This window comes from Thamnophis sirtalis, unplaced genomic scaffold, assembly GCF_051295495.1.
Source record: "Thamnophis sirtalis isolate CommonGarterSnake01/CBP01778 unplaced genomic scaffold, rThaSir2_p1.2 scaffold_12, whole genome shotgun sequence".
Lineage (NCBI taxonomy): Eukaryota > Metazoa > Chordata > Lepidosauria > Squamata > Natricidae > Thamnophis > Thamnophis sirtalis.
The window spans coordinates 58,690,536-58,715,742 of record NW_028261392.1 but is presented as its reverse complement, the minus strand read 5'-3'; the positions used below and the strand labels follow the sequence as shown (position 1 = coordinate 58,715,742).

Here is a 25,207-nt window from a genome sequence, read left to right as displayed (position 1 = left end):
GTAATTTAAGGTGGTTCTGACAAGTGTCGTCGGCATCTTCATATCCGGTCACATGGGCGGCAAGCCACTCCCATCTGGTCACATGGGCGGCAAGCCACTCCCATCCGGTCACATGGGCAGCAAGCCACTCCCACAAAGGAGGCCACACCCACAGAGTAGGTTCGAACAATTTTTGAAACCCACCACTGTGGCAGATGATTAAAGAGTAAAAGTAAATGAAGACATATTTAATTTGGGTGTGCACTTATTGGGGCATGTCATAGTTCTGCTGGTATAAATGTGGAGGAAAATAAATGTCTGGTTTTGTTGCAAGCTCTTGTTCTCATTTTCGCATCATTGATCTGTTGTTTCTTGTTGCTTGTGAGAATTTCTTTCAGGTTGAGTAGTTGTCCATATGCAAGTTTGGGCCTGCTTCCCAGGGCCTGAGAAAGTGCCGTGTCATTGTAGACTATAACTTATTAATAATGCATTTGGGTGAAATGAATTGTCTGGTGTAAATGACAACCAATGGTGTTCTTTCTCCGTCTCTGTCCTTTAACAGGTCCTCCTTGAAAATTGATCTGGATCTATTGATTTGTCTATTGATCTACTGGATGTGTAGTTTAGTGCCTGGTTTAACTCCATCAGTTGAGCCTCTCTGTCACCTTAGTTAGAACAAATATGGTTGAAGTGTAAAGTTGGCGACAGATGAGAGATTTGGTAGTGTGTTCTGAATGGAATCTGTAAGCATGTAAATAGGCATGGGAATGTGTACTTGTCCTGTATAATGTAATTTTTATATCTATTGTTTAGTTTCGTAATTGATGGTGAAGTGGAAATTGTTGACATCATGATGGGATTTGTTGAGAGATTCTTTCCCATGGGTCCAGATGATGAAAATGTCATTAATGGGTAATGGGTCTAGCAAAAGAAGTAGCTAATGTGTAAGGTGTCAGTCCTGCAATTATATTCCTTTTAGAATTTTGGCCTGCCACACTTTCTCTTATTTCATTATGCTGTTTCATTAGTATAGTTGATGGGAGGGGGGAATAGACAGGAGTAGGATTGTGGAATGTATTGTTATCATTCTTTTCTAGAAGACCAGGGTCATCTTTTGTCTCCGCACTTTTACACCTGACCAGAAGCAGCTGGGTGGAGACGCCAGCGTGGAAGAAGAAGATTGGACCATGTGATGGATTGTGGGTGTGGGGACAAGATCATGAACTTTTAACTGGGTGGGATTCTGATGTCATTTCCAGAATTGGGATTAACACAGATGTGCTAAGATGTCTGCTTTATTAAATTGGAACTTTAAGGATTGTTTTGCCTTGGACTCTGATTTAATTCTACATGATACTTAGAACGCTGACATTTTTTTCTAAATCAGCCATGAAAAAGTTGGTGTGTTGTTGAGCCAGGCATATTCCTATAGATGTGCCACCAATTTTCATCTTTGTTATTGCTGATGTGGTTATGGATGAATATGAAGTATTACTGGCTGGTGGGAAGGTGTGCTTTATGGCCAAGGATTATATTCTTGATTACTAGAAATCCATATTTTAATGGATATTGGAGAATGGTGCCTCAACATTCATGATAGTTAAAATTGTCTTGTTAGGGGAATTGCCAATGGTTATCAATCTTCTTTGGAAGATTGTGGGTGAATCTTATGTGATCAGGAATACTGGTGACACAATATCTGAGTACAGAGTCATCCTTATTCATTCTTAAAACAGAATATAGCTAATGCACAAAAACATAGCATATGCAGTTATTCTTATGTGTTCTTAAAGCAGCTGTAGCCAGTTTTCAGAATAGACATGGAATTTAAAGTCTATTCCAAATCCGGATATGCTCTGTTGAAATGAAGCATCTTTGTAATTGTACTAAAAATATTTCCCATAATTCTATAAACAGAACGAATTGGAGAAGGCAATGTGGTGCAATGAACAGAAAGTGGCAATAGACAACGGCAGCAAAGACTCAAGCATTCATGAAGTGGATTACATGGCCCTGGGCAAATCCTGTAATGAACTTTTAGACTTGCAAGTCAGATGACTTCACTGCGTCTATGAGTCCTTCCACTCTGCAGAAGGTCCAATCTGTGTTTTTAATGCCTATTTCCTTTCTGTGACATCTGCTCTTGTAATTCTACTGCGTTAAGAGCAAGAATCAATTCTCCCTTGCCCTTTGGGGAAAAAAATCCCTCTCTTCTCCATTGCTGACCCCTGGCCATGGAGTGATGTCCTCAAACATCCTTCCATTTTCCTAGTGAATCTTAAGTAGTGATAACTCAAATAAACTGGCATTCTCTAACAACAGCTTTCAAAGAAAAAACCCCTCCATGTCTTCAAAATAAGATGTTTACAATTCATTGTCAGGGGACAAAATAATCTGTCTTCCTGCGTCATCTAATCTCCCTCTAGTACCCACATAGGAAGTACCACGTATTCACAAAGGATCCAACCAAACACTTGTGAAGGCCCAGGAGGTTGAGAGCTGCAGCACACAAACAAGAAACCAACACTGGTGTGTGTGTATATATGGAGCTCAGGGCCTCGCCTGACCTCCCACCAGCCAGACTTTACATTAAAGTAGCTCACTACAATGTTCAAGAGCCGGGAAAAAGTTATCCCCTATGTAGACTGCTAACTAGCCTAGTCATGTATTTATCCAGACCCACATGAAAGATTAGAGGGATACTAACTCTGCAGTCGAACTCTTTATAATATTGTTCCCACTTTACCTTGAAGAACTGAGTTATGGAGTGGAGCCAGAGGGAAGGATTCAGCCTAATCAAATCCCACAGAAAACAGTCTGGATAGTTTACATATTATAAGAATGAGCGAATTGTCCAGCCATGTTTTCTAACTGATTAGGGAGGGAATCATCTGATTTATTGTTCTGAGTTTAATACAACAAAGCTTGATATGCACAAGTGAGCTAGTGATTTTTTTTTAACAGCAGAACTGTAAATAATTAGCAGAACTAATTATTTCCCTTTTCTAAACACTTGCAGACAAGCCACTGTGAAAAACACAGTTCCAAGTATCCTCGTAATGGTTGTACATAAAAAAGCACATATTTATAATTTTGTATACATTTCTTATATATGTCATTGGGAGATGCCTTCACTGTTAAAGGGGAAAAAATAATAGAAAAGAGGAATCTTTGAGGTTTTAGGCAACACTCTTGGATTAGCTTTAGATATATAAAGGTATATGGAAGCAGTTAGCTTCCTCCCATAATTGGGGCTTACCAGGGGTTGTAAAAATCTAATAGATACCTTTCACCCTGGCTTCGCTGATAACGGATAAGAGCCTGTGGCCTAATGGCTAAGATGTCTGCCTAGTATGTAATGTAGCCCAGGTTCAAATCCCAGTAAGGGTATGGCTAGCTGATGAGAGCTAAATAGCTTGAAATAGATCTATACTAGTCTCCCTTTATTTATTTATCAGCATAAATAAAAAAAACACAAATATAACAAAGGCAACAGTAAAAATATTGGGTTTCTGTCGTGATGGACTCTTGTGACGAGCCGATTGACAGATGATGGAAGCAGTTAGCTTCCTCCCATAATTGGGGCTTACCAGGGGTTGTAAAAATCTAATAGATACCTTTCACCCTGGCTTCGCTGATAACGGATAAGAGCCTGTGGCCTAATGACTAAGATGTCTGCCTAGTATGTAATATAGCTCAGGTTCAAATCCCAGTAAGGGTATGGCTAGCTGATGAGAGCTAAATAGCTTGAAATAGATCTATACTAGTCTCCCTTTATTTATTTATCAGCACAAATAAAAAAAACACAAAGGTATATAATGCATATACATGGTATAATTAAGTGTTGTGGCTCAGCAGGAGCCATTGGAGCTGCCAATTGTAACTGTGCCTCATCTACGTTAGGAATTTTTCGGCTTTTAACCCTTGCTTCACTCTGCTCGAGTGATCATAAAACACCAGACTAGATGAGGCACGTCGTTCTCCTGTGCCTCCTGTAGAGGGCGCTTTTTAAGAGGCTTTTTTAAACAGTTAAGCACTAAGCAGAGTCATCCCTGGTGACTCTGGGAGCAACTAGCTCAGCCTGACCTCAGCTCTCGCCTTTTTCCTTTTACATTTTTTTTCTTTTCATGATGACAGTGGTGAGGCTCTGCCTCTCCTGCCTCCCCTGACTGCATGTCCCTGTTCTGAACTGATCATTGCCAGAAGAATAACAGGAATGTTGCTGGCATTGCACAGGTTTACGTGCTGCATTTAACCAATCCTCTTTAGGACATTCCCAGTTACCAGTTATCACTATTCATTGTGTTTGTGATTGTTTCCAGAAAGACGTTTGTATTTACTGTAGGATCCACATCTCCTTTTCTAATCCTTACCACAGCCTTACAGGGCAGGTTGAGCTGAGAGATGACATGGATTCCAGCAATGAGTAGATTTAAGGCAAAGCTTTTGAAGTCCAGGCCTAACACCCTATCTGCTTCTTTTGTAAGAGATCTGGAGATTAATACCATTCAGAGAAAGCCAAAGAAATCACACAGGGATTCGGTGGAGGTGTGTTCACATCACAACCCCAGTTAACTGAAATACTAAAAACAGAACCAACCCCGTTGCCTTGGTTTATCCAGCAGACTGAAACATAAATTAGCAACTTATTTTAACCTGGCATGTTATGTGGATCCACCTTATAATTTATCAGAAACATTGATTCTTTGAGTCAACTCAGTATCAATTATTATGAACAATGAAATAAATCTGGGGGCAAAGTACATTTAGCTTGATGACAAAAGAGAATGTAAATTGGGATATGGCAGTGATGCGTATGGAGCATGAATGTTGTTTAACAAATAATAGAAACATTTTTGATGTGTCTTCTGTAATAAAATTATGGTTCAAATATAGAAGCCAAATCAAAATTGAATCCCCAGTAATTTAATCCTTTTTTTTACAATGAAGCCTTTAGCCCACACAGAAACAAATAAAAATATACACAAAGCACATACAATACACAAACACAGAAACAGACAGATATAGAAATATAGAAATATAGAAATATAGAAATATAGAAGGATATAGATATAGATATAGATATAGATATAGATATAGATATAGATATAGATATAGATATAGATATAGATATAGATATAGATATAGATATAGATATAGATATAGATATAGATATAGATATAGATATAGATATAGATATAGATATAGATATAGATTTAGATATAGATTTAGATATAGATGATATAGATATAGATGATATAGATATAGATATAGATATAGATATAGATATAGATATAGATATAGATATAGATATAGATATAGATATAGATATAGATATAGATATAGATGATATAGATATAGATATAGATATAGATATAGATATAGATATAGATATAGATATAGATATAGATATAGATATAGATATAGATATAGATATAGATATAGATATAGATATAGATATAGATATAGATATAGATATAGATATAGATATAGATATAGATGATATAGATATAGATGATATAGATATAGATGATATAGATATAGATATAGATATTGTTGTGGCCCAGCAGGAGCCATTGGAGCTGCCACCAGACTCCGACAGTATTTGTATTTGTATTTATTTATTTATAGGGGCCCTATGAGTTGGCTCTGGAGGATGTGGAGGACCCTGGACAGGGTTCTGACTCCAAGCAGGGTGCAGAGAGGCTGGTTGGCCACCAGGAGGCGCCTGAGCCTTGGACCAGTGGGGAAGAGACAAGGGAGAGTGATCCAGACACCAGCAATGAGTTGTTCCTGGTTGCTCGGCACCGAAGAGCTAATAGGCCTCAGGAGCAGTTGCGCAAGTACAGGAGGTAATTGTACTCAGCTGGTAGTCATTAGGCTCCTCTCCAGACTATAAAAGGACTACTTGTGCACACGCCCCTCTTGCAGAAGTCAACACAGGAATTAATGTCAGAGAACATTATTGTGAGCTTGGCAGGCTGGATTGCTGCCAAGCCTTATCTGTGCTGGATTGCTGCCCAAGCTTGTCTGCGCTGGTTTGCTGCCAAGGACCTGTCTGTCTGTTAATTAAATGCCATAATGTATCTTTGGCTCGGAGTGTGTGTTGGTGTGGGACAAGGGGGGTCAGAACAGATGTAGATATAGATAGAGATAGAGATAGAGATAGAGATAGAGATATAGATAGATAGATAGATAGATAGATAGAGAGAGAGAGAGAGAGAGAGAGAGATGATAGAGAGATAGAGAGATAGAGAGATAGAGAGATAGAGAGATAGAGAGATAGAGATAGATAGATAGATAGATAGATAGATAGATAGATAGATAGATAGATAGACAGAGAGAGAGAGAGAGATGATAGAGATAGAGATAGAGATAGAGATAGATATTATAGATAGATAGATAGATAGATAGATAGATAGATATAGAGATGATACAGATAGAGATAGAGATAGAGATAGAGATAGAGATAGAGATAGAGATAGAGATAGAGATAGAGATAGAGATAGAGATAGAGATAGAGATAGAGATAGAGATAGAGATAGATATTATAGATAGATAGATAGATAGATAGATAGATAGATAGATAGATAGATATAGAGATGATACAGATAGAGATAGAGATAGAGATAGAGATAGAGATAGAGATAGAGATAGAGATAGAGATAGAGATAGAGATAGAGATAGAGATAGAGATAGAGATAGAGAGATAGAGAGATAGAGTGAGAGATAGAGATAGAGATAGAGATAGAGATAGAGATAGAGATAGAGATAGAGATAGAGAGATAGAGATAGAGTGAGAGAGAAGTAGGTAGGTAGGTAGATGATATAGATATAGATATAGATATAGATATAGACATAGACATAGACATAGACATAGACATAGACATAGACATAGACATATAGATATATAGATATATAGATATATAGATATATAGATATATAGATATATAGATATATAGATATATAGATATATAGATATATAGATATATAGATATATAGATATATAGATATATAGATATATAGATATAGATATAGTACCAAATGTAAGCCTTGGTTGTAGCCCACATGTGACTTCCCAAACTTGTTCCCAAGCAAGCATTGTTAATCTGACAGATGGAAAAGTGTTAAATACATGATTTTTAATTATATGCAATTTAATTAAATTTGTGCAGAAGTCAAATTAAATATAGGTTTTGTTCTGGCCCTAACCACAATTTCTTAAAGCGTGTTGTGTTTTCTCCTTACAAATGTGCTAAATTTTTCATCTTTGCTTTATTGCTCTTCCCTTTTAAAATGTAAATTGCACAGCGTCACCTGGTGTCAGGCAGCATCTAAATTTAATTAATTAATCAAGTTTAGACTCTGGCACGCAACTCAAAACACAGCAGAGGAGGTGTCATTGAAACATCTCTGTTCTAAGGTCTCCAATTTTCAATCCCATTCATTGCTACTGTCCCACATTATTTTTTGCTACAAAATTGTTAAAGAGATTCAAAACAAATATAATGGAAATGATTTCAAACAAAATTTACCAATGAATTTACTTCTACTATTTTATCTCATCGCTATGAAACAAAAGATCCAAATCCATGTTGTGCATAATTAATACTGAAGGAAGTTGGAATAGAATAATAATAGCAAGGCGTGCAAGCCAATGTTTCAATTATCTTCTTTGTCCCCATCCATTTTTTTCTGGGGCTATTTTTTATTGAGAGCACAAAGTCTGCCAGAAGGATTTCCTGCATAAGTTCCAGGTCATTAATGAGACTTTTCTTGTGCTGCTTCAATTCAAGGGATGAACATTATAGTGGGCTGCATCCCAAATCTATCATCCAAAGAGAATGGTCGAAGAAGTTCAACTACTCATAAACATCATATCCATCACTACCTTGGACTGACATTATCGATTTGATTCTGAATTTTAGACATCCTTGTGCAATCATTATGAAGACTACCCTTTTCATAGTTGAAAACCGCAGGCTATGTTGACACTGGCAATAGATTCTACTTTTTTTAAAAAAAAGATCTATATATACATGTTGTATTTTAGAGCGCTCAATATTAATGTAGGCTACTGGCTGCCTTAGAAATTTTAGACTACAATTCCAACTTCCTTTTCTACTGGCTGAGGCTGATGGAAATCCAAATCCCATCTGGAGAGCAATGTTTGCCTATGATGGTGGAGGTTCATCCTACACCCAAGCCTATAGATATTCACCCCATCACAATGTTTGCCTATCTCTGGTCTAGGAAACCTCTCCCCCAAAACACAATACCTCAGGAGATGAACTATTCCACTTACTGCTGCCTCTATCTTCTGTGTCCACTAAGCTAGAAATAACCACTGCAAAGATTCCATGTGGTGTTCTTTTCAGCAGCCAAGTAAGCAGACACTGTAGCAAGTAATTTATAAATAATTGTGCATTCAACAATTCATATTTGAGTGTGTGTGTGTGTGTGTGTGTGTGTGTGTGTGTGTGTGTGTGTCCCATATTTGACCATACCACTTAATCATTCCCCTGGCTCAGCTGATAAGGGAGGAGAGCTTGTGGCTTAGAGGTTAATATAGCTGCCTAATATGTAAAAACAGTTCGAATCCCAGTAAGGGTATAGCTACAGTAAAAATATTGGGTTTCTGCCTGGATGGTCTCTTGTGACGAGCCGAAGGACAGAGAATGGAAGTAGTGATCTTCCTCCCATATATATATATATAAGCAGTTAGCTTCCTCCCATAATTGGGGCTTACCAGGGGTTGTAAAAATCTAATAGATACCTTTCACCCTGGCTTTGCTGATAAACGGATAAGAGCCTGTGGCCTAATGGCTAAGATCTCTGCCTAGTGTGCCTAGTATACCATATAGCCCAGGTTCAAATCCCAGTAAGGGTATGGCTAGCTGATGAGAGCTAAATAGCTTGAAATAGATCTATACTAGTCTCCCTTTATTTATTTATCAGCACAAATACACACACACACACACACACACACACACACACACACACACACACACACACACACACACACACACACACACACACACACACACATATATATATATATATATATATATATATATATATATATATATATATATATATGATTTTCAATATATACCTTTCTCCCTGGCTCAGCTGATAAGGAGAAGAACCTTGTGGCTTAATGGTTAACACATCTGCCTAAGATGCAATACAGCACAGGTTCAAATCCCAGTAAGGGTATGGCTAGCTGATGAGAGCTAAATAGCTTGAAATAGATCTATACTAGTCTCCCTTTATTTATTTATCAGCACAAATACAACATATATATATATATTTGCATAGATATTAGACACACACATACTTCCTTCTGTGATTCCTCACTGCTTGAAAGCAAAACCACCAGCCATTTAGTGTTTGTATCAAGAAGTATCAATTCAGAAAGACTTCATAATCTTCAGAGCTAGTTTTATTTATTTATTTATTTATAAAATAATTTATTTTATTTATAGTGGTTCAATAGTTGGATTAATATGCCCATGGCCCTGTTTTAGTTCACCCTCAGTCATGAAAAAGCACTAGGTAAATTTGTGCTAGTCATTCTCTCATATTACAACCCACCACACAGAGTTATTGTTCTTGTGAGCAAAAATGGGGAGGGGGGAGTGTTATGTATGCAGCCCTGAGTTCCTGAAGTAAGGACCATATATACATCGAACAAATAAATAAGTAAAATCTACCAGCAAAGCTTGCTTTGATAGACTAATTCATAGGCCTCGATCTGTCAAAGAGAAGTGAATGCACTGCTTCCTAAATCTTTAATAATAAAGCATATTTTCCTTTGAGTTTAAATTAAAATTATACGTTAGTGTCTGAAAATAGTCCTAAATTTAATTTAAGGGAGACAAACCCAGAATCCTTATTTCAAACAGTTTGATTAAAAAGGTATTTACCACCTCTTATGATTGGAGCGCCTGAAACAGATTCACGATAGAAAGATAGTAGTTTTGCTGTGAATGAATAGATGGGAGGGAGGGAGGGAGGGAGGGAGGGAGGGAGGGAGGGAGGGAGGAAGGAAGGAAGGAAGGAAGGAAGGAAGGAAGGAAGGAAGGAAGGAAGGAAGGAAGGAAGTCCAGACCAGTGAACTAGGGAGAACTGCTCAGAGAAAAAGACATTACATTTATCTGATATGGCAGCCTGATGCTCAAAGTGGGGGGCAACAGTATGTTCTGACACATATTTGTGGGTTCCTACATGGAGGGCCAGAAGCAAAAGGAGAACAGGGAGCCTGTATCTTTATGGTGTAAAAGTAAGCATCTTCACAAGGACCATTTGTCCTCAGGAAGACAGAGGATCCTCTCTTCCTACAACTCTCCAAGTTGGTGGTGTACTAATCTTTTTTTGCACCTGTTTCTCCTCCAGCCATTAATAATGGGATGGGCAATATATTAAACAAAAGGCATAGTGGTAACATTTTACTCCAAGTAAGTCTGAGAGCTTCCTTTTAACAAAGGTGTACCCAACACATACCCTTTTAGCACTGTCCCATATTGGTTCTGGTCCTGAACCAGAGAGCACTTATCAAGGCAAGGGCGGGAGAAGGAGACAGCCAGGAGGAAGAGCATCAAATTGTCTGAACTGGATAAATGAATGAGTAAATATGTGCCTATGAAAAAGGAGTGCATAACCTCAAAAGCTGCACACAAGATTACACTATGTAATCCTATGTAATTTAGAGAAAGATGGCTGTTATTTTTAAATAAACTAGACTAATGTGCATAAACACACTAAGCCCAAGAACACTGCATTTAATTTATATACAATACAATCTACGTCAGACTCCAGTTTTGTACGTTACACTACTATACTATCCTCAGAACTCCTGTGGAAATACAGATCTCTCTTTGTCTTTCTTGAAAGCAATCTCATTTTGCTTTCATGTATACGTTTATCAGTGACATACTACTAATACTCAAATGATTTGGGGTGTTCACCTATAAAACAATTCTGTGAAGTAACCAGCTAAGGAATTCATCTGATCTCCTTGCAAATGGAGAAAAGAGGAACAAGCTACTCAAAGCCTACTGAAAGCCACCCAATTTCTTTCTCCCGGGGGTAATGTCTCTAATTTATTCTTTCCTATCACAGGAAACTTGTTATTTTGAATATTTTTCTAGGATTCATGTTAACAGTTATTTTACCGTGCTAAAAATGCAGGCCTAATATGATCTTTCTCCCTGCACATCCTAACCTAATATAGACAGTCACATAATATAATTTATTTAAAACTCTGATTTCTTTCTTACCTCCTTCCATATCAAGTCTTCATATGCTTTTAACAACTGCATAGTGCAGCCGTTTAGCTGGTAAACTTTCTCCTAATACTGCGTTTTTATGTCGAGAAAACAATGCCTGTTGAATTTCTGCCAGTGACGAAGTATTAAATTGTCAAGATCACTGCCAAAAATAAATCCTGGCTTATATGATTTTGAACTTGCCTTCTCCTTTCCACAACATCGAAGATTTTTTTTTATAACTCACTACTTCTTGTTTTATTAAGTACTTATTTAACAGCATGCTTGAATTGAAGGGAAGGGAAATAACCATTCAATACCACTATAAGCATTCATGCTTGACAATGACCTAATGAATTAATTGAAGACATTCTTTACAGATGGATAACTGCATATCATTATGTATATTATTCTCCTTTCAAATCCACCCCGGTAGAATCAGGAAGGGGCAACCTACAATTCAATTGTCAGTAGCAGAGGTCTAGTTAACAGGTCAAGGCTGAGCTTAACCTACTTGGAATCACTCCACACATTACATTTTTTTAGATTTGCAACTAATATCTTATTAGTGTGCATCTAAAAGGGTGATTACATTAAACATTATAGGCTACGCCTCCATTATGTGACACCTTAGTATTTAATATAAATGAATATAATATATAGAGAAACTATTACTATCCTTGATCTGTAGCCAGCAACAATTGTGATTACACCCAGCATTCTCCTCAATCCAAGAGTTTTGCAAATATTGTTAATTGTGTGTGTGTGTGTGTGTGAGAGAGAGAGAGAGAGAGAGAGAGAGAGAGATAGGGAGGGAGAGGGAGAGGGAGAGGGAGAGAGGGAGAGAGGGAGGGAGGGAGAGGGAGGGAGGGAGGGAGGGAGGGAGAGAGAGAGAGAGAGAGAGAGAGAGAGAGAGAGAGAGAGAGAGAGAGAGAGAGAGAGAGAGAGAGAGAGAGAGAGAGAGAGAGAGAGAATGAATATGCCTCCAACACCATAGAGAAAACTAAATGAGAACAAAAGATGATATTCTATCCCAAATCCGTTGTTTGAATAGATTCTGGTTATTTTGTGGATAGACAGCATGGGAAACTCACGACAGGATTTATTTGGAAAAGGTAATCGGAGTTGCGGGGAGGGGTTTTCAACCTTCAAACTAAGAATGTGGAACTCTTGAGCTACACTTCTCCCGGTTTAACAACAACTTCTCCCCACATCCCTACGGACAAATGGAATTCCCATCCACTGTATTCTAGCCACGATCTGCTAAGCTCAGGGGTTCTCATGATAGTCACAGGCTGGATGAAGCCCACGCGGAGGTAGCCGGTTGTTTGTACGGTTACGATCGTTCGTGAGAACTCTTTTTGGATCTCCTCCGGATCCAATTTTTGGAGCTTCTCCACCCTGACAACGCCGCTGAACGGAGGGCATAGGTGTGCAGAGGGTGGAGTTACACGGAACACCCCTCTTCCTCACTCACACGCGCTCTCTCGCCGCCTTCCCTTGGCCGTAAAGGGGCTCCAACCCCAGAGGGCTTCCAGCTAACCGATTGTTCGAATTAAGGGCGGCCTCGTCGGTCGATCTGCCAACACGTGGCCCACTTCCCACCAGGGAGAGGCAGGGAGGGAGGGTGGGGGCGCCGCGGATCCCCGGTATCCCTCGCCAGCCCTGCCTCCCTCGAGGCTCCCCTCCGAGCCAGCCCTGCCTGCCAGCGCTTGGCAGTTCATTACCCGCGCGCCCAACCGGGCAGCAACAGGCGCGCGGGTCCCAGCAGGCAGCCTAGCCTGGCACTTTGGCTTGGCAAGCGGGGAGGGGGGTCCCCAAGCCTCAGCTGCGCCTGCGAGCGAAAGGGAACTTCCGAGACTTACCCCCCCGACGGCAGAGGACCGGGGAAAGACGGCAGCGAGGGACGGGGGAACAGGCGACGCCTGGAAACCGCTCGGCTTAACCAGCCAGGTAGTTGCTGTGCGCTCCCTCCTGGAAGCGGGATGCCAGCTCCCCTCCGGGCTCTCCTTAGGGCCTCCCCGGATAAGTTCCTTGCGAGGGCTGGTCGAAGAAATGGTCTTCCTGGAACGACGCCAGCTGGAATCCTCGCCCGCTCGGCTTCCAGCTTGCCATATGCGGCTCCGCTGGACGGATGCTGCCCATCACCATCCTTCCCGGCCCGCTTTCCCACAGAGCTCTTAGGGCGAGGAGCGGGGTGGGGACTCGCGTCGTCTCTCGCAGAGGGGAGGGCTGGCAATTAGAGCGGGGAAAGGAACAGCGCTTCTCTCTCCAGCCTTACCTGCAGCTTCCTTCTCAGCACAACCCTACAAGTGCCGGGCAGGTGCCGCCGTGCGTGGGCAACGATCCAAGTAGTCGAGAAGGTGCCCAGCTCCGGGGACATGTTCCCCTCTCCCCGCCGCGGAGGTAGCCAAGCACCTGGCTCTCTTCCTAGTGTGGATGCCCGGGGCTCGCCAAGTAAGGAGCACGAATCCCATTGCCACCATGGTCTTCCCGTGCCATGCTGGAGAGCGGTGTTGGGGCCAGGCTTCGGGCTGGTGGACCCGCCAGGGACGAAGCAGCTCCGCTCTCGGGCGCTCTACCTCCGGAGAGTTGTTGTCACCTGCCGGTTCCCTCTGTGAAAGTGCCTCCAAGAGAACCCTCGCTGCTTGCCAGGCTGCCTTGCCATCCTCCTCTAGTTGATGCATGCAGATCGCTCAGCCAATGACATCTCTTCCCTTACTCTTTGCCAGCCTTCCATTGGCCCAGAAGCTTGGCACCGGCGTGGCCCGGGAGGGGAGGGGTCGGCTCCGGGTCTCCTTTAGCCGGGTGGAAAAGCGGAGGCAGAGGCTGCCCCTTCTTGCCTGACGCCGCGGGGAGAACTTCTCCAGGCGCTCTTCCTTTTTGGAGTAGCCGGAATGGAGATCGGGATCCAGGGATAGCATGGCGCAAGGGCAGATAGAGTTAAATCTAAAGCTGGGGGGGCGAGGGGGGCGGGAGACGTGTCAGGCAGCACCGCAATGGAATCAGAAAGCAGGGTGATATTGGGGGCGGAGGGGGGTTGGTGGGGAAGCGAGGAAGGGCGCCTGCAGTTGATTGCTGTATTGCAACCTCTTGCTACTGAAATATTTAAGGGGATCTTGCTTTGGAAATCAGCCCAGAGTCAAGAGCAGGGAGGGGAAGAAAATGATACAGCAACCAAGAGACAGATCTTTGCAGATAGACAAGAAAAAGAAGCTGGGAAGAGTGAGGGTGAAGATGGGAGGGAGGAAAGAACTACCGAAGCTTCTGCTTATCCAAAGAGGTTGAGCTGCTGTTGTTCAGGAATATTGTTGGAATATTGTTTGACTGTTTGCAGGGAGTCTTAACATACCACCCCTGTTCTACATCCCCTCTCTGGTGCATCTTCCATGCCCTCCTCCCCAGTTTAGTCCAGATGAAGAACTTGGAACTGAAAGAGAAATACAATCCTATGCTAAAATTTCATGCCAAATTTAAAAGGCTATGCCCCTAGTCAACTGGGTTTCACCCCTCGTTCCCAACAGCCCTAAAAGGCGCCCTAAAAAGTTGGCTTTTCCAGCAAGCCAGCCTAGCCTGAACAAAACAAAATAAATAATTGATCACTGTTAATTTGAATTCAAATTTTTCTTTAAAAAAATGTCATTGTCAATTTTAATTGGGTTTGGGATATTCTATTTTTTTTTAACTTTTGTACTATGTGTTTCTTTCAATGTTGTACGCCGCCCTGAGTCCTTGGGAGAAGGGCTGCATATAAATCTAATAAACCTAAACCTAAACCAATATAAATCATTTGATTCTTTTCATCTTGAAGAGCATCCGGCGACTTCAGCTAGTGCAGAATGCGGCCGCGCGAGTGATTGTGGGTGCACCTCAGTTCGCCCACATAACACCTATCCTCCGCGAGCTGCGCTGGCTACCTGTTGATCTCCGGGTGCGCTTCAAGGTGCTACTTACCACCCATAAAGCCCTCCATGGTAGTGGATCTGGGTACTTGAGAGACTGCCTCCTGCCAATTACCTCCTTGCGACCTATTAGATCACACAGATTAGGCCTCCTCCGAGTTCCATCCGCCAGTCAGTGTCGGCTGGCGACTACGCGGAGGAGAGCCTTTTCAGTAGTAGCTCCGACCCTTTGGAACGATCTCCCCGTGGAGATTCGTACCCTCACCACCCTCCAGACCTTCCGCACAGCCCTCAAGATCTGGCTATCCCGTCAGGCCTGGGGTTAAAGATTATAATCCGTCCCCTCCCGAATGATGAATGAATGTTGCTTCTATTTTTAATTACGTACTGTTTTTATTTGTCATTGTGTGTACTCCCTTCCCTATACGTTGTAAGCCGCCCTGAGTCCCCTCAGGGAAAAGGGCGGCCTATAAATAAATTTATCTACAATCTACAATCTTCCCCCCTTTTCTGCTAGGCTTCCGGGAGCTTCTTTTTGGGATAGCACAATGGCTAAATGACCAAGTTGTCAATCAGAGCATTCCCAGGTCTGCTATATGCTGGATAAATGAGGCTCTCATTAAGCTACAGGTATTGTAATACTATTCAGACAACCTGGGATCTGTTTCAGAGTTATTTATGGGTAGTCCTCAGCTTATGACCACAATTGAGCTCAAAATTGTAGCTGTTAAGCAAGAGAATTGTTAGGTGATTTTTTCCCCCCATTTTATGATTTTTCTTGTCACAGTTTTTAAGTGAATCACTGCAGTTGTTAAGGTAGTAATATAGTTATGTGGATCCGGTTTCCCCATTGATTCTGCTCCTCAGAAGGCCACAAAAGGTGATCACAGGAGCCCAGGATACTGTGACCATGCTAAATATCAGACAGTTACCAAGCACCTGAGTTTTAATCACGTGACCATGAGGATGCTACAATGGTCATAAATGCGCAAAATGGTCATGAGTCACTTTTTTTCAAAGCTGTTGTAACTTCAAATGGTCACTAAAACAACTTAAGTACTCACCTCAATAGATCACCATAATGACCATGGGTTGGCAAAGAAGCAGTGGGAGCAGGAATGATTCTTGCCAGCTTTCCGTTGACTTTGCTTGTGGGAAACCTACAGGGAGAAATTAATGGGAAAGAATTCCCATTTCTGGCAGGCTGGCAAGGAAGCCTGTAAAGTTACTTGGCTGAGTCTCTCCCCACATAATCCCCCAGTCCCTCTGGGCTCACACACCCCTCTGCACTTCCTGACCCATGCAACATCCTCATGTGCTCTTTTCAACTCACACCACAGCCCTGCACTCCTCCTCAACTTGCACCCATCCTGAACTTTACTGCAGGTCTCATACATCTCTTTGTATCCTCACACACCCTCCCAGACCCACATTATACTTCTCCTATTACCTAAGGAGAAGTCCTAATCCCTCCAGGGGCTATTAGAATAACCTAGGTTTTTAGACCCCACTCTATCCTCAATCTTTACTTGCATTGAATCTATGGCCAAGTTCCCAACGATTGGGGCTTTGCAATCATTGTATGTATGTATGTATGTATGTATGTATGTATGTATGCATGTATGCATGCATGCACTGTATGTATGTATGTATGTATCTATGTATCTATGTATCTATGTATCTATGTATCTATGTATCTATGTATCTATGTATCTATGTATCTATGTATCTATGTATCTATGTATCTATGTATCTATGTATCTATGTATCTATGTATCTATGTATCTATGTATCTATGTATCTATGTATCTATGTATCTATGTATCTATGTATCTATGTATCTATGTATCTATGTATCTATGTATCTATGTATCTATGTATCTATGTATCTATGTATCTATGTATCTATGTATCTATGTATCTATGTATCTATGTATCTATGTATCTATGTATCAGGGGTGGGTTCCTGCCAGTTCTAACCTCTTCTATAGAAGAGGTTTCACAAATCTACAGTGCCGTTTAGAACCGGTTCCAGCTCCCTCCCCCCCCCCGCCCATCTGCACATCATCAAGATGAAGAGCAAGAGGAGGAATTCTGGGAGTTGAAGTCCACAAGTCTTAAAGCTGTCAAGTTTGAACACCCCTGGGTTTTTTTTTCCTAAAGGGTTAGGGGTCCAAAGGTCTTGTAACTTGACAGCTTTAAGACTTGCACACTTCAATGCCAGAGTTCCTGAGCCAACATGACTGGAGGAGGAATTCTGGGAGTTGAAGTCCACAAGTCTTACAGCTGTCAACTTTGAACACCCCTGGGGGGTTTTTTTTCCTAAGGGGTGCAAAGGTCTTGTAACTTGACAGCTTTAAGACTTGCGTGCTTCAAATGCCAGAGTTTTTGAGCCAACATTTTGGTTGCTAAGCAAGAGCATTGTTAAGTGAGTTTCACCACATTTTACAAGTTGGCCACACCCACCCAGTCACATGGCCAGAAAGCCACTCCCACCCAGTCACATGGCTGGCAAGTCACTCCCACAAAACAGGCCACACCTACAGAAGAGGTGTTAAATTTTTTGAAACCCACCGACTGTTATGTATACACATGTATGTATGTATGTATGAGTGTGTGTGGGTGTGTATCGAAATTCCTATTAAAAACTGATCTGCTTTCTCAATACAATAAGCAATCTTTATGCAACTCTCCTACAACAGAATTTCCGGAACAAGCAAAGATACTTGCAGAAGAGCAAGTAAGGAAGGATAATACATTAGGGAAGGATGTAGGTTTAGGGGAGAATAACACAGAATTGATCAATGCTTAGTGGTTTCATTGAAAAGTACTTCTCCTGCAACACTTCCTCCTTTTATGCCGCCTTCATAGATTTCAAAACAATTGTAGATTCCATGCCATGAACTAAACTATGTGGAAAACTGGAGGACTCTTCAATTGACTGCTGTTTTTAGTCCATCTAATATATACATGTTTCTTGAAGGGACATCATTCAAAGTAAAATGGAACTGAGAATGCTGCTTATTGGCCCCATTCCTATTCAACTTCTATATAATCTTCATGGTAAACCGTCTTCTCAATCCAACTTTCGTTAAAAGTACTGCAAGGAAGACCAGCCAGAACTCAGCTATCTGAAAACGTGGCATTTGCCAAAATGCTACTAGATGCCAGCAGCACTCAAATTATTTGAAGCCAAGCCAATAGTGCAACTTCTTTATTGCCTAGCTGGGATGTCTCCATTTTTTTTTTAGCATTAGAACATGTTCAGTTCAAATTTCTTAAATCAGCCCTTCAGGTCTCAAAATGTGTGTCTAATGCCACCCTGAAAGTCAGTGGTGGGTTTCAAAAACTGTTCAAACCTACTCTATGGGTGTGGCCTTCCTTGTGGGAGTGGCTTGCCACCCATGTGACCAGATGGGAGTGGCTTGCCACCCATGTGGCCAGATATGAAGATGCCGACGACACTTGTCAGAACCACCTTAAATTACCTCACACACAGCACTGGCATGCATAAGAATAGGATGTAAACTTGTTTTTTAAAAGGCATCTTTGGTTTGCGTTAAAACAACTTCAACACACGCAATGTTCTGATTGCACCACAAACGCAGTAGTCATCCTTACCTTTCACAAAGGCACTAAATTTTATAAATATGAGCATGATAGTGTAGAATAATCATATCCAAGGACCAATGGTGGGTTTCAAACAATTTTGGAACCTCTTCTGTAGGTGTGGCCTTCTTTCCGGGTCCACTGGTGGAACCTCTTGTAACCGGTTCGGTAGATTTGATGAACCGGTTCTACTGAATAGGTGCGAACTGGTAGGAACCCACCTGTGCTGAAAGTAGAGGTGAAAGAGTGGGTGACTACATTCAACTACTAGTTCATACTATCCTTTTTCCACCTTGGCCTTGCCCCTTTAACTATGAGGGATGATTTGCAGTTCACATAGAAACAGGTATTGGCAATTAAAATCTCATCCTTGGGCATCTCCGGGTTTTCTACTCAGTGTGGTTAGACCAAAACACTCATTAAACAGCAGTAGCAGATACAGAACACCAACTGGATCTAGCCAGGTCCCCGACCTTTATTACCAAATGAATCCAACAGATATTCTGCCTCAGAGGTGGGTTCCTACCAGTTCGCACCTATTCGGTAGAACCGGTTCGTCAAATCTACCGAACCGGTTAGAAGAGGTTCCACCAGTGGACCCGGAAAGCAGGCCACACCTACAGGAGAGGTTCCAAATTTTTTTGAAACCCACCACTGGTCCTTGGATATGATTATTCTACACTATCATGCCCATATTTATAAAACTCAGTGCCTCTGTGAAAGGTAAGGATGGCTACTGCGTTTGTGGTGCAATCAGAACATTCGTGTGTTGAAGTTGTTTTAACGCAAACCAAATATGCCTTTTAAAAAACAAGTTGACATCATATTCTTATGCATGCCAGTGCTGTGTGTGAGGTAATTTAAGGTGGTTCTGACAAGTGTCGTTGGCATCTTCATATCCGGTCACATGGGCAGCAAGCCACTCCCATCTGGTCACATGGGCAGCAAGCCACTCCCACAAAGGAGGCCACACCCGCAGGGTAGGTTCGAACAATTTTTGAAACCCACCACTGTTCTGCCTCCCCTATGGCATACTTAACTAAACTCGAAGTACCAAATCCCTGGGGATCCTTTGCCCTGACATGTCCTCACCTGAGCTTTCCTTGAAGGCTGATACGGAAAGATTCCCTACCTGGAAAAGCAATGTCCCTGTGACTCTGCACACAGAAGCAACAGAGCATGTGTTCTTCACTGCCTCTATTACAGAGACATTTGTATTAGCTTCATCTCACCATTATTATATAACTATCCAGGGTGCACAGGACAATTTTACACCTCTCTGATGCTTTTAGAAGACATCCCTGCTACAACATATAATGTTGCCAAGTTCTGCACAGCAGCACTTAAAACCCATCAGACGATGACCTGTGCCATGCACTAGCCTTAATGAGCATCCAGTTTGTCATACTAAAGTGCTCTGTCCTTTGATGGCTTTAGTCTGCCACATTCTTTATGCTCTCCTATACCTTTCTAATATTCCTACCTATCCTTTCAGATCTCTTTTAGCGTTTTGTTCTTATATATACTTTTCTGTTTTATATATTTGAGCTTTTGTAATTGTCTATGTTTTCTAATTGGCTGTAACCAACTGTCTTTGTGGTGATCTTTCAGCATAACAAACATTTTGAGAGGGGAGGAGCCGAAGTCGCGATGACACGGCGTGCGATCTCAATGCTCTGAGATCGCAGTTGACACTTTTGTCTCTGGGTGGTCTAAACAGACCTAAACCGTCCCGTAGAGATGGTGAACAGGAAGAATACATCTTGCTGATCACAAAGACATCACAAAGTCTCTGATTGATCCAAGAGAAGTTCTTCAAGCCTGTGACAAAAAAATCCAGCCAAATGGCTGATGAGGTCGGGGCGGCTCCAAAACAGAAGGATACAGAAAGAGGAAGTGTTTTCAGCTGGTGAGGGATTTTTACTGTTTTAAAAGTGACTGCCTACAAAAAACTTAAAACTAATTTCAATTGGAGAACAGAAAAAATAAGCGGCAAATTAAATTTGGACTGGTTTTTAACAGTGAGTTATCTTACTTTTTAAATGCTATCTTTACGGATGGAATTTACACAAGCCTTTTAGAACGAACGGATTAAGTTTCCTTCTTCTACTTTTTTTTTTACTATTCTCCGTAATATATGGACTAAAACTTTCCTCTTTCATTACTGTGGGTGTTTTTGCTAACTCATTTAAGATTCAGATCTTTTTTTTTTAACTTGAAATACAAAGAGTTGTTTGTGGAAGCTAGCAGGGAGCCTCAGCAATCATGATCAATGATTTCCCCATTTGATGTGTTGGAAGCTGTCAGGGAACGTTGGGAGTGATGATCACATGACCACGGCTGACTGTGGCAGCGTGGTAGTGTGGCACCATGGTGGCATTGAAACAACCACAATTTTTCCAATTTTCAATCTCACAGGAATAATTGGTCCTAAATTGTTGATACATTATGTAAATTAGTCCATTTGAGGCAGTGGTGGGTTTCAAAAAAATTTAGAACCTCTTCTGTAAGTGTGGCCTGCTTTGTGGGAGTGGCTTGCCGGCCATGTGACTGGGTGGGCGTGGCCAACTTGTAAAATGTGGTGAAACTCACTTAACAATGCTCTTGCTTAGCAACCAAAATGTTGGCTCAGAAACTCTGGCATTTGAAGCACGCAAGTCTTAAAGCTATCAAGTTACAAGACCCTTGCACCCCTAACCCTTTAGAAAAAAAACTCCAGGGGTGTTCAAACTTGACAGCTTTAAGACTTGTGAACTTCAACTCCCAGAATTCCTCCTCCAGTCATGTTGGCTCAGGAACTCTGACATTGAAGTGTGCAAGTCTTAAAGCTGACAAGTTACAAGACCCTTGGACCCCTAAAAGCTTTTAGAAAAAAAACCAGGGGTGTTCAAACTGGACAGCTTTAAGACTTTAAGGTTTAGATAGGACTCTTAGAGGTGGCCAGGGCAATTGGTGAGCCAGCCAATCAGTGAATGGTGGGCGGGGCAAGCGTGGAGCGGAAGGGCAGGGGGAGGGAGCTGGAACCGGTTCTAAATGGAATGGTAGATTTGTGGAACCTCTTCTACAGAAGAGGTTAGAACTGGCAGGAACCAACCGCTGATTTGAGGTATCTCGGTTCAAAAATCCTTGCCTTATATATGATGGACTGTTTCACCCAAATTAAGGTGACAGACAAAGAGAGTTTTAGTACTATATAGATATGCTGGGCTGCCATGCCCTTTAGCCTCCAAGAAAGTAGGTGAGTCTGCTGCTCTGTGCAGTCCCGGTGTAGCAAAGAAGATTCAATTTTTCTCCTGTTGGCTTGTCTACATTATGTGAAGGAAGTACTCTCTGTAAAATGTCTCAAGTGGTTCTGCTCACGAGATGCTCTTAGAGAAACTCAGGCATAGTTTTCCCTCTTCCTAAGTACAGAATTGTTATAAAGACAATAACAAAACTCCATAAATATATAAAATCCGAGCACTTTAAACATGCTATGCATGTGCTAATGGTTGACATTGGCCTGTGTTTCCCTCGCAATACTTTTTCCAGTCTACTATTAAGACCTACATACTGTATTTTAACATATAGAATAGATGTTGTATATAAGGAGAGCTCATCAAATTTGCAGAGGACCTCAAACTGGGAGGGGAAGGGAGGAATATCCAACCCTTTAGAAGTAGGCTCAAGATCCAGAAGGATCTTGATAGACTTGAACACTTGGCCCTATCCCCCAAAAAATGAAGTTCAGTGGTGAGAAAAGTAAAGTTTTACACTTAGGCAAGAAAAAAACAACACATGCACAGGTATACAATAGATCATATCTGGCTCCATAGCAGTAATTGCAAGAGGAATTTAGGAGTCCTAGTGGACAACCACTTAAATATGAGCCAGCGGTGTGCTGCAGATGTCAAAAATGCCAATGCAGTCCTAGGCTACATCAGCAGAGGGATAGTATCAAGGTCACTTATAAAGCCCTTCATGGTATTGGACCTGGATACTTGAGAGACCGCCTGCTGCCAATTACCTCCAATAGACCAATCAGATCCCACAGATTAGGCCTCCTCCGAATTCCATCCACCGGCCAATGCCAACTCGCGACTACCCAGAGGAGAGCCTTTTCTGTGGCTGCTCCGACCCTCTGGAACGAACTCCCCGTGGAGATTCGAACCCTCACCACCCTCCAGGCCTTCCGCAAAGCCCTTAAAACCTGGCTGTTCCGACAGGCCTGGGGCTAAAGAGTTTTTGCCCCCCTTCTCGAATGGTATGGTTGTTGTGTGTTTTTAAATTTTGTATTGTTATGTCTCGTCTTTTTTATCCCCCTGTCTGTACCTCCTTCCCTGATTGAATTGTGAGCCGCCCTGAGTCCCCTTCGGGGAAAAGGGCGGCATATAAATGTAATCAATCAATCAATCAATCAATCAGTCACAGGAAGTGTTAGTACTACATTGCTACACTGCTTTGGTAAGACCATACTTGGAACATTGTATCCAGTCTTGGTTATCACAATACAAAAAAGATGTTGAGACTCTAGGAAGAGTGCAGAGAAGAGCAACAAAGAGGAAGGACTAGGGATGACATGATAGCAGCCTTCCGATATTTGAGGGGCTGTCATAGAGAAAAGGGGTTCAACATATTCCCAGAAACACCTGAGGGCAGGACAAGAAATAATGGCTGGAAACTGATTAAAGAGAGATTCAACCTAGAACTAAGGATAAATTTCCTGACAGTGAGAACAATGAATCAGTGGAATGACTTGCCTCCAGAAGTTGGAGGTTCTAAGCCACTGAAGTTTTCCAAGAAGAGATTGGGCTTCCAAAGTCCCTTCCAACTACTATAAAGCACTCTTTTCTTTTAAAATAGCACTGACTTCAGTAGGGTCAGGATCAAGATTTTAGTGTAAAGGATGTTCCTCATTTCTCCTATCTGTGATGATCCATTGGGAATATTTTCCCCCCAAATTGCTAGTTTTTCTAGGAGCCAACAGAAACGTTCCCTCTCAATCTCTTTGCGGGATTTAAATACATTCAAACAGGAAAAGGCTAAAGGATTAATTGTCTCAATGACACTAGTGCTACAGCATGGCAATCAAGAGCATTCTCTCTTCTGCAGCTATTCTTTTTATAGTTTAAGAAAGAGGCATTAAATAAATACCTACCTTTATTATAAACTCTAATTTGGCCTTCAGTTGCCAGTCATCTAGTATACAGGAAAATGAGTAGCATATTTAAGCATGCAAAGTAGTTTTGATCAGACATCAGCCCCTGGAAGACACGTTCAACGAATGCCCAAGGACAAAATTATACTGTTATACACTCCACCTCCTTGGATGTGTTCTTTAAACATTTAATGAAGAAACGTAGGTTGAGAATAGTGGCTTGGCTTTCCCTATGTTGTCCATTGTATACCTGTATTATATTACTGAAAGACTGTTCACTTGAATAGAAAGGAAAGATATCAATCAAAGAGATAGAAAAAAAAGTATTAAATACCAGTACTTCTACATTCATATCTTTCTACCATACACATTGATGAAAGAAATGTCCTTCTGGGTTCGGCTCCAAGTGGGGGAAAAGGCACTGGAGACATGGAGGCTGCTTGGAAATATGGTTTTAATGGTGGACAGGACCACATGGCTTGAGCCCTGAACAGAAAAGGGGATCACATGCTTCAATGTTGGTGGAGAAGAAGAGAAGGGCTGAAGGAGGGGCTTGCTAGGCTTTTTATACCCTGTTTAGTCCCACCTCTCTGTTTCCTGTTCCTGTGTAAGAAATGTATTCTGATTGGTTGTCAGACTCCCATGGGGCCATGCAGGGGCTACTCTCTAGGCTGTGTTTTGAATCCAGGTATGGATGAGTTCTCAGATGCCATGTGATCAGTTGAGTAAAGTTACAACATTCCTTCCCCCTGCAGCTGCAGTGGAGAAGTCTTTATTATGTAAAAGGGACTAGCTGGCCTTCTCAATGGCCCAGTGGGGATGGGCAGGAAGCTACAGGCAACTATTCTGTCTTTTAAAACTGTTTCTTTCTTTTCACATCCAGAGAAATATTCTGCCTTTTCAATATTTCCTAGGATATTTCATTTTTCTGGGAGAGGGCTGGATAATAACTTCCCACCACATCTCTCTTCCTGCTTCTCACACAAGCCCCCTTCAGAAGAAAAACCAGGAAGACTGTTATCTTTTACAGTTCCCTGCTTTGCTTCTCTTTTTATTTTTAAGTCTTTGGGTACTGCTAACTCTCAATGTCCTAAAAATACAGTGCAAAGTACTTTAAATAGGAAAGTGACTAAGATAAAGTGATGAATTGACACATCAGAGGGGAGGGGGGAATAAATATGAATGGGGTACTAAACTGGAATTTGTTTCTCTGTGCAGATGAAAAAATTCAAATTTGACAGGCCAGAAGAGAAGGGGAGGGGAGTCCCTGCAGCTCTTTAACAGAGGCAAGTCATAAGCCCTTTTCATGG

At 41.6% G+C, this 25,207-nt stretch overlaps 1 protein-coding gene across 1 annotated transcript in view; it reads right to left on the bottom strand.

The window, feature by feature from the left end:
* Window positions 1-13,287, bottom strand: part of BRINP2 (BMP/retinoic acid inducible neural specific 2) — a 156,829-nt gene extending 143,542 nt beyond the window's left edge. Inside the window, exon 1 of the mRNA XM_087726799.1 lies at window positions 13,115-13,287. The gene's annotated coding sequence lies outside the window, so the exon portion shown is untranslated. The remainder of the gene's footprint in view (window positions 1-13,114) is intronic.
* Between the last annotated feature and the right edge of the window lie 11,920 nt (window positions 13,288-25,207).